General features: G+C 36.1%; 1 protein-coding gene across 1 annotated transcript in view; it reads right to left on the bottom strand.

Annotated features, from left to right (window-relative positions):
* Positions 1-19,030, bottom strand: part of Nkain2 (sodium/potassium transporting ATPase interacting 2) — a 562,138-nt gene that overhangs the window by 267,146 nt on the left and 275,962 nt on the right. The gene's annotated exons all lie outside the window — the stretch shown is intronic.

Raw genomic sequence — 19,030 nt, forward strand, 5'->3', positions numbered from 1 at the left:
ATTTTATTGTGTAGTAGCACGAATTATGTTAGTACCCACTCACATTAACTGTCACTTTTTTCTTGCTCTAATATAAATGACCAAAATCAGAATTATTCAAAAAGGTGAACAATAGCTACAGTATGGTTCCCTATAAGGGTGAAAAAGAAAGCCACTCACTTCCCTGTTGTCTCTGCGTGTGAGCACTGGGGGCTTTTGTGTGCAAATGTTGCACTGTGTGTGGGAAAGCTGTACAGTGAGCACAACCAGCACAAGTCTTGTGTAAACAAGACTTGAACAATTGAATGTATGTAGCTGAAATTCATGGCAGCCATGCTTGTGAAGAGCATCTCTGTGTCCAATATACTAAGTATATTTTAAGGTCACTGGAGAATTCCACTGACTAAATGCATACTGGAGGTTTGCCCTCTTTGATTTCTTTACTCCTGTGGCCTAGCCTAACTATTACCTACCCCAGATAGCACATTTAATCCATGTGCAATAAGAGAAGCTGTACCTTTTTTTGGATTTCTGCTGGCCTGTTTCATTTCTTTTATATAAATGTGATTTTTTTCAGAAGTTGATATTGAACACTATTCCATTCCAGTCCTTTTACACTGTTAATTAAAAATAAGTACTAATGATAAAAAAGAAAAAGAATTTAAAAATAAATAAAAAGATAGAATAATTCTTTGTGGAGCTGAAGGGATGCATGATTTGAACCAAAAGCAGAATTCTAATCCTCATCATACCAATGGCCAGAAACAAGATCTGAAGAAACTGTGGGGTTGGAACATTCTAGTGTTCCCATATATAAACATACAGTGTGTAACTCAAGGAGTTGTGGTATATGAATTTATACTAATGATATACTCCTCCACTTAAAGAGTTTATATCTAGTAGGAAGCATATACATAGACTAATAGTATCAGGTCTAAGGAGAAAAATTAATGTACAAAATTAAGCACTACATTGATCCTGATATTTTATCTCACTGTAAATCAGTATAAAATAGAAGCAGGAAGAGTTAACTAGAGTACAAATAAATTAAGAGGTTGAGGTTGAAGAAGGAGAAACAGAAACTGATTTTTCAAAAATATGACTGTTCTGTTATTATTGTAACTCACATTTTCACATGGCTTATTCAATAGTACAACAGGAAATAAGAAATGAAGCAAACTAAGTGGGTTTTAGTGGCTTTTCAGCTGTAGAAGCCAAAGGTACCATTTAAACTCTTCAGTAAAGGTCAAACAGAATGTGATTCAACTTGCTTCTGACTTAAGATGTTGGAAAAATACTGAAGGCATGGTCACTTAAACCTTCACTTAACTTAATAAAAAAAGTCCCCCTCTCAGTCCTGTTTTGACAGAAGCAAGGCAGAAGGTGTGGTCTTTATTCCTTTACTGAGAGCATGTTGGTCCATATAGTTTAGAATTTTTTTAGATAGAGTTGTCTTGTTAATACAATTGTAATATCCTAATATATATTTGACTTTTAACTATATTTGCTTTCTATTCAATTGGGATAATGCATTGGCTTTTTGAAAAATGCAAAGATAACAAAGACAACATTAAGAAATACAAAGGAAATGGTTCTTGGTTTGAGGGCTGTACCATGTTTAATCTGTAATTTACAGAAAATACCTAAATCTATAAATATCATATCACTACAAATATATGGTACTCTATCTAATTCTCTCAACTCTAGGAATGTTTAAGACATGCATATCATATGCCAAGCACCAGAGGTGCTTGGTAAACTCATGGAATGGTAAATGGAAGGGGAATTAGGCTACATTCTCTGACTGGCATCCAGAAACATAGTGCTGTCCAATATGTATTAATTTTGCACCAATTGACTGTGTTAGTGCAGCATTGGCGTTGTGGTTGCTATATGATTGAACAAGGTCCTAGGGGAAAAAAAAATAAGGTTGTAGCTAGGAAATGTGCTGTGAGGTTTCACCAAATAATTCATTGTCATATATCTAAGGGACCCCATGTGAGTCAGGACTAGGTTGATCTGACATGGGGACAACAGGGAGTGATAGCCAATGTTCCTGAAGGCAAAGGCATGCTTTGGAATACCATCTGTTAGCATTTGCTAACAATAAGATGCATAGAAAAATCACATCTTGTCCTTGAAGTTTGAGAGCAGCTCACAGACCAGTGTAAAATCTCATGGTCACCTGTCTGCCAGCATGCCTCAAGAAGTTGTGCTTAATGTTTCGAAATCATTTTGGAGAAAGGAAAGAAGAAGAAGAAGAAAAAAAAGAAGTCCTTCTTCTAAGTAAAACTTTGAATTGGAAAAAGTGACAGCAAGCATGAAGTGTTTTTAACCAGAAAAAAGAGAAAGAAATGCTGTTCCTTGGGAGTTTAAAATTATTTCCTTCTTTTGAAGTTTGTGGGGCTTGCAGAGAAGGGTCACATCAGTGTTGGAGAGTAATGCACTTACTTTGCTGGTTTCCAAGTTGATTTAGAATCACTTACCAGACTGTTTGGGTGCATGTCTCCGTGTGGCTGTGAAGGTGTTTTCAGAGAGATTCAACACAGGGAGAAGTTTGTAAACACCATCTCATGGACTGACGACCAATACAGAGTAAAAGCAGCAATACAAGACAGCCAGAAGAGCTGCAGCATTACATCTGACAATGCCAGGAAGTGCTCTTCTCTGACACGTCCTTCTCACTATAATGTACTGAACCCTAGGAAACCGTGAGTCAAGGTGAGTATCTCATTCCTTAAGCTTTTTCTGTGGGGTGTTGGCCACAGTGGTGACAATACTAAAAGACTTGGGTCTTTATCTGGAAAGAAGTTCAGGTCACTTTTTGATCTCAGACAAACATTTGATTGAAACTCCACATTCACCCTTAGAGAGTACAGTAGAAATGTTTGTTGGTTAAAACACTTCAAACTTGGAGAACTGTCCTCCACACCAAGGGTAGAAAGGCTTCAGCATGGCTTCTACAGACCTGATTTAGAGCAACACAGACTCTCCATTTGCTCGACAAAAACAGGGAGTGTGAAATCTCCAGGAAGGAGAATGTGTCTACTCACTGGATAGAGCTATTTGCAACTGATTTATGAGTGGTTTTCTTTCTGAAAGTTCTATTTTCATTGTGGGTGTGTGCCTGTGTGTACCATGTATATACTTGTCAAGTTCAGAAGGTGTTGAATCATCTGAAGCTGGAAGAGTAATAGGGCCTTAGGAGCCACCCAGCATGGGTGCCGAGCACTGAACTCTGGTCATCTGAGTGGGCACCAAACACTCTTAGGTCCTGAGCCATATTCCTAGCCTCTTCTTGTGTTTTGAATACAGTTTTGCAAAGACCATAATCTTAGTCTTGAATTAACCTAAATTGAGTTGATGCTTTTGTCTCTAGCTATACACTAAGACTGAACACTCCTGGTTAATGGTATTAATTACTGGCAGAAAGGGAGGTGCCTTTTCTTACACTTTTTTGTTGTACAAGGGCTAATGTCAAACTTGTACATCATCCGTGCATTAAAAGAATAACAGAGAAATGATAGGCTTCTGATTGAGTAGAATCATACTGCATGAAGTGCCTGTCAGCATATGTTCTACTCCCCAAACCTGTCCTAGAGAAACAGTGTCTAACCAGTATTGTGTATGTGTACATGCACAGATGCATGGAGGCCAGAAGTGGACATCCAGTGTCTTTATCAATCACTCCCACCTTATTTGTTCTTCAAGAATTGGTGTCTTTTTGATCCTGGAGGTTGGCAGTGGGGCAAGACTGGATGGATAGGGTGTCAGCCTCCTGTTGCTGGGGATACAGAGTTGCTGGTACGCCCACTATTTAACATGGGTGCAGACAGTCTGAACTCATACTTTTATTGCTTGTGTGCCAAGTGTTTTACTAACCCAGCCATCTTCCCTGCCTCCTCTTTGCTTTAATGGCTCAACTTTTTCCGGTCAAATTTTTGAGTTGAACTGTCTAGAAATTGATTTAAAGTCTGTGTACAACACTGCCAGTTTGCTTCTTAGAAGTTGTTGCTAAAAAAAAAAAATGAGGCTAATGGTTCAATGATATACCTCACTGGGTTTCCATAAAGATCAAATGATCAATGTTTACAAAAACTCTTGTGTGTTTGGTACATAGATGATTAATACTAGTTCCACCTATAATACCTCCCTGGCCAAAATCATAACAACAAATATGAAAAGTTTTAAACATCTGCCAACTAAAGATTTATTGATGAAATAAAAAATATTTGGCCAAATGAACTTAGATTTTGAAATTTCCCCTTTTCTTGTCATTAAACATTTTTGAAGCACAAAAATGGAGATTTCAATAAACCAGATATTTCTTTCAAATAAAAAAATGCCAGAGGGATGTTTTTGTTTGTGTCTTCCAACCAAATCCAGAGGGAAGAAATTAAATCCTTTTATTTGCCTTCTACAATGTAGGTTTTTTCCTGTGTCTGTTGTTGGTTTAGTTTTGTGTTGTTATTTCTTAGCTTTTTAAAAATTCTTCTGTTGAGACAGGGCCTCATTATGTAGCTTAAGGTGACTCTGACTCATGATCCTTCTGCCTTAGCCCTTGGTGTGCTGACATGACATGTGTTTGCATCTATACCTGGCTCTAAGATGCAGCTTTTATTTGAGCTTTTTGAGAATAAGGAACAACAACAATTAAAAATAAAAGTATATAAACAATTATTCCAAAGCAGCATTTTAAAACTTGTATGAAGATGTCAAGACAGCTTAGTGGGTAAACTGAGTCCAATTGCTGGAACTTACATAAGAGGAGAAAATCCATACTTGCAGGCTGATACACACACACACACACACACACACACACACACACACACACACACACACACACCCACACACACACACACACACACACACACACACACACACACACACACACACACACATACACCACACCACAGAGACACAGACATAGACAGACAGACAGACAGACAGACAGACAGACAGAGAGAGAGGGGAGAAGGAGACATAGATTGTAAAATGTTTTAAATTACTAGTTATGCCTGGACAATACTTACGAATATGTTTAACCACTGAGATGCCCAAACTCTGCTTTGTGGATTAGGGAATGAATTACTAACCCGCTCCCATTTTCAACATGCTAATAGCTCATTCTCAAATCTTTCTTCTGCCTATTTTCCCAAAGAGATGCAAAAGAAAATTCTTTCCTACCTAAATATTTAACCCAGTAGACTGTGTTGGGTGTCTTAGCTTTTTAATACTGAAAAAGTAATCTTTTATAAAAAAGAAATAGGCAGATTAGGTAGTCTCCAATGTCTTTACCACTTCGGAACTTCTATGAATTGTCATAGACTTATCCGTGTATTAAAATCAGCAGTTTGAGTTAGCAAACAACTAGATTAAAAGTGACATGCACTAAAGATCTCTCCACCTCTGCTAACTTTAGGTATCAAGGAGATTCTTGCCTCAGAATCTTTCTGATTTAAGTGCTTGATGTGTATCCAAAATCTGCCAAAATCTGCCAAGTCTGCCAGGCAAGTGTTACACAATCACAGGTTTTGAAATTTTGTTTAGAGGCTGACGTAAACCTAAAAACACTCGAGAGTTGGTTTATAATTTATTTAAAGCAAAGAGGGAGGTGAGAGATCCTGATTTTTCACTAGTATATAATTGCAACTCAAGTTTCTACATATCACGGAGTGTTTCCATTAGAAAGTGTTGCCCTTTTAGAGCTAATGGCTGTGTGTTTAGGCTAGAGACAAGTCCACTGATCACAGGCTGGATCAATCTGTAACTTCCATTCAGTATGCTGTTGTGCAACAGGTCACACTCAGCTTCTAATGACCATCAACTGGAAACCAACTTCATTAACCACTGAGTAATTACTAACGCTCTCATGAATAATGGTCACTGTAATTTTAGAAACAGCCATTTAGCTGAGACATCAAAGGTTACCAAACATTTCTCACAATTTAATGACTCTGACCAGTGAAAAATGAAACCACATCTCCTCAGCAATTTGTTTTCAGATAAGTTAATGGAGTTTCCTACAGAATGGGTTTATTTTTACTTTTGGCTGCATTCATATGACCTTGATTGAGAGGAGGAATTAGTTACAGATGATCAGTTGACAGTAGTGCCATTGATTTTCAAACTTGTCATCCCAGTGTCCTTGTTGAAGCTCATTATGACCTCCACTCAAGATCATCTCTTCCCTGACCAAACTTGGATGGGACATCTTATCGACAAAGCAAGAATGTCAACTTTTCTTGCTTTTTGCTTAACGAAACTACATAGGAAAGGATTCTATTCTCACCTCAAAAAATGCTGTTAAAATATTGGGAGTTGGAAGGAAAGAAGAAAAGAGACAAAGGGGAATGTCAGAGTCCACGTCATTTAAGAGGGGGAGGTGAACTGACAAAGTTAAATGATGAAACTTAGAGAAAATATCACCTTGATGTAAAGGACAAGAATGCTGTACAAATTCCTTGCTCCCATTATAGGTTTAAAGAGAATTCTGACACTACGGAAATGTCCAGAGACCTACAGGGTGACCCCAAATAACAATCTAAGCAATAGTTGAGAGGCTACCTTAAATGCCCTTCTCCAATAAGGAGATTGATGACTACCTTATATGCCTATATGCCATCCTAGTGCCTTCATCCAGTAGGTGATGGAAGTAGAAGCAGACACCCACAGCTAAACACTGAGATGAACTCTGGAATCCAGTTGCAGAGAGGGAGGAGTAATGAGTAAAGGGGTCAAGACCAGGCTGGAGAGACCCATAGAAACAGCTGACCTGAACAAGGGGTTGCTCATGGACCACAGAGTGATAGCTAGGAAACCAGCATAGGACTATTCCAGACCCCCTGAAGGGGGGTCAGTCAGTTTGGAGGTCTGGACAATTTATGCAGCCACTGGTAGTGGAAGCACTTACACAAATAATAGTAAATAACCACCATGGCCTTCCTGCTCCTGCAGATGCAGTCTTTGCCCTTCTGGCCATGGCTCTAGGATGTGGCCATCACCACCAGTTCACTATCAAAGCAAGATGACACTGCAGAGTGCCTAGGTCAGTCCTATGCAGGCTCGCTGGTTGTTGGTGCAGTCTCTGTGCACTCTAGGAGTCCAGGTTCATTGATTCAGTGAGTTTTCTTGTGGTGTCCTTGACTTCTCTGGCTACTACAATCCTTTCTCCCTCTCTTCAGAATTCCCCAAGCTTGGCCTAATGTTTGACTGCAGCACCTCAAAATTTAATCAACTAAATAATCATTTTTTAACTAGAAACAAAATCCAATAATTTTCATATGATGAGAGACTGATAAAGCAAACCTATGTTTTTCTTTTATCCCTGTATCTAATTGTAACGATAAGTCTTTACTCCAAAGCCACCTGAGCCCTGCCACCACATGGGCACTTTCCACCAGGCTGCTCAAATTCTGCCTGCCACCACATTAAGGTCCAAGATAACACACAGAGACATATATTAGGTACAAATGCTGCTTGGCCAATCGACTAGGATTTCATATATGCTAGCTCAATCTTAAGCATCAACCATAAAGACTTATCTTACTGGACACCAGCAGCTGGCGTCTTCTCTTGCCGTGATCACATGGCAGCTCCAGAGCAGAGAGCAGGAAGAAGAGAAAAAGGAACGACTTCCTTCTTGTCCTTGCTTATACATGAGTCTGCCTGCTATGTCACTTCCTGCCTGTATCACAAGTCTTCCTTTTACTATATTTCCCAGATTCCTTCTTGACTCCTAGTCCCACTTATCTTGCTTTCCTATCGGCCAACAGTACTTTGTTCAACAACCAATAAGAAAAACATATACAGAGAATGACATTCCCAAACATCTAATTTAATGGATTTACAACATTATGCTTCAGCATCACAAATACCTTTATCTCCCAGTTCTATTTCTTCCCTAATTGTAGTATCCCAGTAAAAATTCAGTTCCATATCAATAAGATTTGTCTAACTACTCTAGCTAGAGAGACCATCCTGTTTCACAACCAGATGTCAAAAATCCCCAAGTGGCAATCCACCATGCTCAACCTCCCTCTCTTATCTCTGTCGTATTAGCTTCACATCTCCAACCCCATACCACTTAAGCTTCTATTACTTATATAGGAAATCTTAGCTTTCAATGTAAACATATATATATATATATATATTTGTGTGTGTGTGTGTGTGTGTGTGTGTGTGTGTGTGTGTGTGTGTAAACAGTTATATGTGAGCAAGTCTAAATAAAAATCTAGAAAGGAGAACACCAAATTATGATAGTTGACAAATGAAGTTAGGAATTTGTTATACTAAATTATATTACTGTTTTCTGTCATTTCATTTATAATTTTAAACATTTCCTTGCTGGTATATTGAGTTGCCTATATTTTCAAAAACTCACCAGTTTGCAGGCATCTTATACAAAATTAATATTTGTTTCATTCACCAATGATCATTTACAGATGTGACATAATCTGGATTAATCCCTTGGCACAGTCTGTGTTAGAAATGTGGCAATATATTAGCCTTTCTTGCTTCTAAAACAACAAAAAATTTGGCTTAGTAACATGGTCTGTGGTTTAATTTTGAAATTTAATTTCAAATTTGTTACAACAGTAATACTGAATCTACACTAAAACAAAGCTTGTGATTTTGTCTTGATCTCCATGACTTCAAATTTATTGTGTTCATATGGGGGTGGGTAGGGAGAATGACAGCTATTAGTTAAGCTGCTCTAGTGTCATTCAAGGAATTGTGTTAGAACTGGATGATTCCAACTGTATAATGAAGAAAGTGACAAACTCCTATAGATAAACCAAATAGCTCTTCCTGAGACCCATCACTGAGACTGACCTTTGGCCTTCACTTGAATCTTAAAATGAAGAAAAAAAAAACCCCAGCATTTCCAAAATGCTGAAACAGGAAAGATGACAAAATAGTAGAAACCTGGAATTCTATAAGCAGAGTTTAAAACTACCACGTCCCAGGATTACAAAGGTCATTTCTAGAGTTCAGCTATTTTAAGCTGCTATTTTAAGTTTTAGGCTGCTAGCTGAACAAATACAAAGGATCATTGTTTTCACCTGCTCCAGACTTGAAAGTAATTTCTGCACATATTTATAATTATGTGGTCAAGTCTTATTACATTTCTGAAATGTTATAGTAAAACATAATTTAGGGAGTCTGAATGGTTCATATCAATCAATTACTTTGTGAATATTATACAGTCCTGTCAGGAAACAATAGACTGCTTGCTTTGTAATTTACTTGAATTACTTATAACTCAAGGACTTCAGCAAAGGCAAATTTGTAGAAGCCTCATTCAAATACATCTTAGACATTTAATTTCCTCTCATACCATTGGCAAAGAATAACAATTTCTTAGTTCACTTGTCCTTAAAGAAAAAAGTCTTTCTTCCTTTCACAATTAACCAGAAAGAACCATCTATTCCGTGTCCAAAGGGAATAGAACACCAACCCTTCATGCTCATGTATGGTAGTTCTATCGCTTCATGGAGAATCTGCAGTATTCAGGTGTTCTGTGCTGTATAATGACTTGTCCATTGGGAAATAAAAGGGTATCTGAATGTTGAGAAAGGTAACTGCTCAGCATGTCAGCATTGTGTTCTTGAGAACATCCTCCAAGAGGCTTTAGGAGGACACCTCCCATTTGACCACCCAATTTAGAATAGTCTTTTACTTACTATCAATCCCTCCTGCCTTGGTCACTTTTACAACACAAAGCATTACTTGTTCTTTAAGGTCCAATTTAAATATTTGCTCTCTATAAATACGTGTGTTCCTGTGCCAGGAAGCACTTGTATTTTCCCCAAAGACTATCAGATTTGAGATTTCTTTTGATCAAATCATATTGATCTTTGATGATCTTTGTTTTTTATCATTTTTATTTGAATTAGAAACAAGATTAATTTACATGACAACCCCAGTTCCCTTCTCCCTCCCTTCCTCCCCTACCACCCCCCAACTAAAACCCTACTTATCACATATCCTTTCTTCTAATCTTCGCCTGACTTGATGGTCTTTGTAATCTTCCAACAAATATAATAAACAAAGACAAACTTCAGATTTCTAAAGGAAAATTAAAGCAGACATGCACATATACACTTACACACACACACACACACACACACACACACACACACACACACACACGTATAATATTTTTTTGCCAAGGTAAGTCCCCTTGTTTTGTGGGATAATCTTTTTGTACATTGTGAAGATGTGTCTCTGCTAAGGCACCTTCTGATTATTGTAATAAAGAGCTTATTAGGAGAAGATAGGTGGGACTTCCATGAAGAAAGAGCAACTCTGGAAAGGAATCAGGGAGGCAGGGAATTCACCAGAGAGATACAGAGGTAGTTGCAATACAGTATGGAGGAAAGGTAGTGAACCATGTGGCAACATAGCCTAATATATATGGTTAATTTAAGTTATAAGAGCTCGTTGGGAACAAGCCTAAGCTAAGGTCAAGCTTTTCATACTTAATAAGAAGTTTTAATTTCATTATTTGGGAGCTGGCAGTCCAAAGAAAGTCCGACTACATGCAGAGAGTAGGAATGGTGTATATCACTTTCTTTGAAACCTTAAGGACTTAAGTATTTTTTTTTATTGTTTTTGATTAAGGGACCTTTGTGATGGATTTCAATGACTGACACTGTGATAAAAGCAAGCAAGCAAACAAACAAACAAACAAAAAACCCCAACTCTTGCCCCGTAAGTATTTAGCAAGTTTTGTTTGATAGTATCTGTATAGAGCATGCCACTCAACTTATTTTCATGCTTGGTTATAGAGGGACCAAAGTGATGAACTAAGAAAATCACATCAGTATACTTTTATGCTCCTATTCTATCTTTCAATCTTAGTTCTGTTCAAGTCTACATTATTGGTTCAGTGAATAAAAAAAAAAAAAAAACTTGTTGTATGTGTGAGATTTATTGTGTAAGTTGTACAACCTAAAACTGATAGCTGGAAATAGACTAAAAGGAAATAAGCAAGCAAGACATTGCTATTTTTCCTCATTCTTATTCTTTTTTTCTGGGAACAGCTTGTTGAAAATAGAACATTAAAAAAAAAACTGGAAGAAGATATAGCAGTCTTTAAATGTTGCTATTTACTTCTAATGTGTCATTAGAGTATACAGTATCTGTCACTAACGTGAGATGAAATAATGAAATTTCATGGCAGAATTCCTAAAACTAATGTTTGTGTCATTTCATTTTGTAGTTGCATTGTGGGTAAGTGAAAGCCAATTTTACCAATTACAGTGCTATCATTTAGTACCCTGCACACAAACAACTGTATCAGTGTCATCAACTAAAGCAGTTATCATTTGATGGGTGCATGCACACAAAAGTAAAGAACCTGGCACAAAGATAACACAGACTGTAGAGGAGCTTTTAATATACTTATGTGTGCATATGAAGCTCTTACTGGTTTGCTATTTTTGCATTATTTATTTTGAGCTTCTGAAATGTAGAAAACATAAAACTACATAAGTAAGTTAACATTTTGTTGGTCAAATAATAAACATGTAGAAACAAATAAAGAACCACATCCAAAACCTGTACCATAAATTGCTTTAGAATTGACCATCATAAATAGCCAAGATGCTATAATGCTAAGCTGCCAGTGTTCTGTATTTTCCTGGCCTGACTGTATTACTTGTTCTAATAGGCAAACAAATGTATCCTTAGGGAGGAAATACAGAACAGTCTCTAATTCTCTGCCCAACCCCTATCATTTCTAATGAGTGGAAGTTAGTTTTTTTTTTTCATTAATATTTTGGGATTATTTTCAAATCTGTTTAAGTTTCCTTTTAAGGGCAAGTGCCTGGAATAAGAGCTATTTTCTCAACAGGCACCAAGCAATTCTACTTACACACTACTGCCTTAGAGAAAATCATTTGGTTTCAAACCACTTTGGGTAAATCAGTTGAAATCAACATTGAGCACTTTCCCTTTAAGTGAAGTGAGAACACCTTGCAGTTTCCCAGTAGAAGAGTTTTAAGCCACCACCTGGAGATGGATAATTACTGATCACTCCAAGATTTGCTTGATGTACCATTTTTTTAAATGTAAGATACCCAAGCAACTCTTTGCTACCAATTTGTATTTGTCTGTTATAGAGATACATAGGAGAACTCCTGGAATCAGAGAACGTATTAATGTTGGTTCTAGTACATCACTATGTTTAACTCTAACATACTACTGGGTATAAGTATGTTTTAAATTATTAGTAGCTCTTGATAAAATTTAAGGTGATTTCCCCTTTGTCTGTTGAAAAAGCAGGATTCAGTTAATTGAATTAGAGACCCTTTTTTTTCTTCTTTCCATTTTGGTTAAATTTTATTGAGGTGATGAAACCATTCAATGTCTCTAGATTCAAATATAGACTTTTCTGTGTCATTTCTGGTTGCTGTCAATTGCTAAAAAGCTAATTCAAAGAGGCCAAATACAAATCCAATTCCCTAAGACACTCAATTCTATATCACTTTCAAAAGCTTCAAATTTACTGAAAATTTCTGTTGTTTTGCACTTCCCACAGCTGCATCTACCATCAAAGTGACTGTGGGAGCTAGAAAAGTTGTGCAGAGGCTGGACATCCATTGTCTCATAGCGCCTTGTTCTCTATCTTGTAGAAATGCATCCCTGTTGTGTGGCCAGATATTTGGGTGGGAAGTGGGAAAACAGTAAGAAGGCTGAGAGGATGCTATTTATTCAGGATGTTGCTGGCCGACTTCCTGAGCTCTTGGTCAGTCTGTTATGTAAGCTGACTCTATTTTTAAAGGTCCTTAAACCATTTGATTAGTGCCAATAGACATCATCTCACTGTGGGACTCCAATGATCTATTTGCAGTTCTTCTCCATCAAGAACTCTTAACCTCCAGGTGCTTTATTTGACGGGTTCTTACCATGATGCTCAGTTGGTTGTGACTCTTTGGGTGGCCTGCATGTGTTTTTTTGGGGGGGGGATAATTGAATTTTGCTTCAACAAATACTGAGAAAATAGGCTGATGCCAATGCTGTGGTAACTCCTTTCTTTCTTTGGTTGGCACTGTCTGGATTATCCTTCTAGATTTCTAAGCAGGAGTCAAAACCAGCCTAGGTGCCTATTAATTGCAACTTTCATAATGCAGTTTCTTCATGTAGCCTATTTGAAGACCTTTTGTCTTTTGGGAGGGTGCATCCCTCTCTTGAGAAAGTGAGTTCTCATACCTGCCTGTAGTTTTCCTCTAAAATATCCATTCCTTTCTCCCAATTTGCAAAGTATCAGGCCTTTGCTACTTAACAGGGCTACGGTTGCTCACACTTTTTAAAGGAAGTCAACAAAGCCTTGCAGCATTTTAGAATTCAGTATCTTGTGTGTTTTGTCATATCAGTCAAAATTTCTAGTTCAACACCCTATCATGTACTCTTTTTCTATCACAAGTTAGTGGAATGATTTTCTGTTACATATTTTTATCGAACATCAAATTGGTTAAAGTTGATAAAATGCTTTTTGCTTTGGAGTCATATCTAATAAAAGTGAGTATCAGCTTTCTTATTACAATGAAAAGCTCATTAAGCTTGTAGGTAATTAGTATTTAAATAATGTATATAATGAGTTATTTACTAATCTCTGCTTTATGATGTGCTTGCAAAGGTATTAATTACTTGGCTAGGTAATGAAAGGATTAGTTGTATAACAGCATGCAGATTTAAGAAAATGGAGTGCAAATTTTGATTATGCTGACAAAACATCAGGCACATTTATAAATTTTTGAACAGTTGATGTTCATAGTGTATACCATTTAAATTCTATTAGGCTGGTAAACATGGGGAAATATCTAATAAAAAGAAATACTCCTTTGACTTCACAGTGGTGTTTTGATTATTTTTATTATTATTTAATATTCACCAAGCAGCCATGCTGAGCCAAGCTCTAATTTAACGTTTATCAAGTGCTGAGAAGTACTTAGTTAAAGGGACCAATTTAGAACAATTGTGCTGAGAATCTGAGACTACTTAGTCATCAAAATATTTGATGAACACATATTTTTTATTTGCCTCCAATTCTTATATATTAAAAGTTTGACATGATATGGATATTTTCCCTTTGAGATTGGATTTTTACTTACTACATTTTATATTCAAGATAAGAATTTAGATAACAATTGTGTTATATTAATGACCATATATGCACAATAAAAATAACACCAGAAATATGTCATACCACAATGGATTCAAGGCTTGAGGTCCCCCCATCTCCTCTTCTTCTTTCTGAACAATGTTATTTCCCTGAGGATTTCAAGACCAAGTTCCTCTACATAATTTAAACTCACAGTATATGTTTCTTTTTGTTTGTTTGTTTTTTGTTTTTCTGTTTGTTTGGTTTTTTTTTGAGTCAGGTTTCTTTGTGTAGTGCTGGGTGTCCCGGAACTCACTCTGTAGACCAGGGTGGCCTTGACCTCAGAGATCCACCTGCTTCTGCCTCCTGAGTGCTGGAATTAAAGACATGCAACACCACTGCTCAGCCAGTTCACAGTGTTATTTTTATTTTTCTGTGGAGCAGTTGTGAAAGTCTTTGAATAGTATTGTAATCTCTGGCACTTATTGATTGCACAATATACCTATCAAAGTCTGTGTTTTTTTTAGCTGGGGCAAAATACCAGCATCCAAAAATGTGAAAATCTATGTTTGAAAACTGCAATGGTTCACTAAGGGAAAACATTTTTGTTTCATATATTTGCACACCACTGCCCTTTGACACCCTTGAAATCAAAGATAGAACAAGCTATTCTAGATAGTTTAGCTTTAAAAATAGCAGTTGTAAGATCCTATAGCTAACATACATGTCTTGAAGGGATTGATAGAAAACTGACTTGGAAGCTTCTTCCATAAGAACTGCTTCTCTTGTTATTGGTACATGCTAAGTTGCCAAAAGAGAGAAGCAATCTGTAGTCCCACCCACCTATCAATCCTACAAACTACAACAATAATTAGCAGAGGAAGATATTCACAAATGGTGAAATAGTAGCATTTTTTCCTTGGAAACAACCAATAGCTATCCAATTGGACTTTAAGGCCTGCTCAGTAGGAGGGTACATGTGTAGTACTGTAAAACAAGTGAACTACTAGTGGTTGGGGAAGTTATAGTCCATAAAAGAGTGCCTATTACTGCCATTCTCCTAAACCAATAGAATCCTTATCTGTAGTCTAAATATTTTTGGTTAAACCCACAGATAAGTGTAGCTTCCACCCTTCCTCTAAGAAGCTTTGTTTTGCAACAGATGGAGACTATTCCAGAGGTCCACAACAGATTAAAATAAAGAGAATAAGTGACTATGGGCTTCACAACCACAACTTATGCCTGTGCAATGCAACTCCCATATCTAAGACTCAGGAATCATTGTCGGAGAAGAGGCAGAAAGACAGGCCCAGCATGCCTACTTCTAGGTAGAATCTTCTAAAGTTGAAAGGAAAAATGCACTCATGAAAACATGGTAATATGGTTGCCCAAAGAAGACAAGCACAATGACAACACAGTTGACAGACCAATATATAAAGGAGAAATTCCACATAGTCCCATGCCCATGTAAGAGCTGCAATGCTAAATGCTGCTGAGAGAGGAAGAATTGTGTTTTTTTGGTGGGGACGAGTTCCCACATAGGTTGTGCAATCTCATATGGTTAGCTCTGGATATGTCTACATATGTGAAAACCTAAATAGATTTGGTAGGATGCATATAAGTGCATGTAAATGTTAATGTTGTGTATGTGAACATGTGTTGTATATATATATATATATATTATATATATAATATTGTTTTGTGTATATATATTATTTAATTATGATATATACATAACAATTACATAAGAGATCATGAATTTGGGATGATTTTTTGCCAGAAGAAGTGATAGAAAAGTAGTGCTTATGCATGAAGTTCTCAAAAATAAAATAAATATCAGTTGTATTTTATTCAAAACGTGTAGTATGACTGTAGTACAGTATATATTCAAATGACAAAAAGGAAATGGACCTTTAATGATAGATAATAAATATTTTCTGGGGTCTCATTTTCATTTTATCTGAAAGTTACACTGTGACATTTATCTATTTAATTTTGAAATACATAGTTACTAATAGTTAAAACTTCATTTTTTTACAAAAATTCTTAGATCAAAAAGATAAATTGTTGAATATGTAGCGGTATCTTTTCTGCTACTTTCCTTTCAAATGCTCAGTCTTTATAGTTATATCACTAAAATATGTAAGTAATCTCACAAAATAGTTACATTTTATGATATTTAAAGGTAAAGTAAAAAGTGTCATATTGTATGTAAATGAAACGTAGTCATAGACCTGGTCACACATTAGTTAAATCCAGATGAAATTTGAAAGATGTTAACAAAACTCCCCATGGATGTCTCCACAGTGACAGTTGTCCATGTTAGGAAAATAACTTAAATAATTGCTAACTGAGGTCTCTCTAATTCATATCACAGATGAATTGGCACAAAATATTGTTAGATGCTTTACATGCAGAAATGGGTAAGACCTTAATTTCTAAAATACACAAACAACCATGCTTAAATATTGCCTAAGTTTTCTCCAAAGTGTGTGTGTGTGTGTGTGTGTGTGTGTGTGGTGTGTGTGTGTGGTGTGTGTGTGTGTGTGTGTGTGTGTGTGTGTGTCCACGTACATTCATGCTTGTGAAGGCCAGATGCCAACCTTTGACACCATTTCTCAGGTACTACCTACTATGATTTTTGAGACAGGATCTCTCATTGACCTAGAACCCACTGACAAGGCTAGGATGGAAAGCCAGCAAGTCAAAGGAACCCTGTCACCACCTTCCCACTGTTGAGATTAGTTGAGTTCCAAGGATTTAACTCAGGTCCTCATGATTACATGACAAGGTCTTTAGCAACTAAGCTATTTCCAGGTCTTTGTGTCAAACTTTGTAAGACAAGAGTATGTTAAATATGTTTCATTGACAGTATACATATTTTAAAGTTATTGATTGATCAATGAGAATATAAAAGTAGAAATAATTTTTGATCAAGAAATAATTCTTGAAATACTAACAAATACATGGTTTATAAGACACTATCTTAGGTTGCTCCACAATAGTGTTATGGAGAATAGACCTTCATACTGAGTTAGCAGTCATGTAAGCTGAGGCTTAAACAGTTTTTATAAGTGATGTTTTTGCACAACTGTAGATGGCGAGGCCTGTGTTTGATACTTTTGTTCTCAGTCATCTAGTCAGACTTTTTTGTGAAAGTAATTTCCTCTGAAATGAATGACAAATCAAGGATCATATCTTACATTTCCATATTTTGATACATAGCATACTAAGCACTTAATAAAAACTCAAAAGAAATAAATGCACATATTTGTGAGCACTGTCAATCCTTAGAAGAAGAATGCAAATGCAGATGCATAAAAATTATCAGTGGATGACAGGAAGGTAGCAAGATGGCTATATAAACAACCACTGTCATGTTTAATTCAAGGAAACTGTTGCTTTTTAAAAGTCAATTATGAAACTAGCTGATTTAGAAGCATGAGGTTTAAGTTCTTAATTTGATTTTTTTAATTGGCTATATATACTTCAGAACAACTAGAGTTGTGGTCTAGGAGGAAGTTATCTTGTTATGGGGATTATCTGAAGTCTAATTCATAATACTTTTAAGTATTTGCAGAAATTACTTATTTAATTTTTTTTACAGCCCATTATATCCTGCTCTGCTTTCTGGCTACATCTTTAATTTCCTTAGAAATCAAATGTAAAATCCACATCCTTTCTGTTATAGAGGACACTGAGCACATTAAATGCATAAATATTTTAAATCCTTGGTGTTTAAATATCATCTTTGAGACTGACTAGACTGCAGCCCCCAAACCCATAATGGATTTTTTTAATTTTCTGTCTTTCATAACTGTAACATATATTCACTAGAAAATTTGTGTAGAGTGAGCACAAGTAAAGAAGTTCTTGTTGAATTTTCCAAGATATTTATTTTGAGGCAATGAACACATTATGTAGACTTAATTTCAGTTATAAAATATGATCCCATATGGAGAAGTCTAGATTATTAATTTGACTAATTTGCACAGTTGGAAAAGGAAAGTCTTAAAAAATAGATAAGATGTACATATATACATGAAGAAAATGAATGGTTAAATGAAAAATACCAGTGTGTGTGGGGGGGGACAGAATAGAATTAAAACAGAGAGAAACACAATCTGAATATGTTCCACAGGGAAATTTTATTTAACTTAGAGACTATTTTTTCTCTATCTCTATTCTCTCATCACTATACAAGAATAGTAGTGAAACTTCTAATCTCTAAACTCAAATGGAAGGTTTAATATTTCTGACTATGCAAAAACTGAACACAAACACATTCATTCATTCAACGGTTTCCTGAGTGTCTACTACATACCAAATGTGCTACAAAACAAAAATATACAGGTGTAAAGTATAGTCCTTGCCTTACCTTCCATTTCAAAGGAAATAAATGTCATAGAAGAGTCTAACAAAGTACATATATGCCCAATTCAGAGATGTGATATCTTAGAAGCAAAGATGGTTTTCATTTTAAAATGGCAATGATAGGACATTCTTTAGAGCCACTCCCACTGTCATGGAGCTCTTTTCTTCCTTCTCCTTAATAAATCTATGTTCTCTCTGCTTAGAAAAGTAGCAAAAATATGAAATAAAACCAAGAAGAAATTAAATTAGAACAATTGTCTATGAAGATATACAAATATTCCATTCAGCATACCCACTGAATAAAAGAGAATTACTTATGGGTAAAGTTTAGTTTAACTGAGCTGCTGAGAAAAGCAATAAACATAAAGCAAAAGGAATACAACACTGGATGATGTGATCATTAGCATTGCGCTGAAGTGTACTGAAGAGCATCGTTAACTTTTTGAGAATGCATTTTTTGTTTAACTTTAGCTTTTTTTTTTTAAAAGCGTAATTCTTCCCTGAGAAGAACAGAGAAATTGCAAGGAAGCAAAAAGAATAAATAACCAAGAATCTTCCAGATGGATG

Source organism: Cricetulus griseus, chromosome 2 (genome assembly GCF_003668045.3).
Source record: "Cricetulus griseus strain 17A/GY chromosome 2, alternate assembly CriGri-PICRH-1.0, whole genome shotgun sequence".
Taxonomy (NCBI): domain Eukaryota; kingdom Metazoa; phylum Chordata; class Mammalia; order Rodentia; family Cricetidae; genus Cricetulus; species Cricetulus griseus.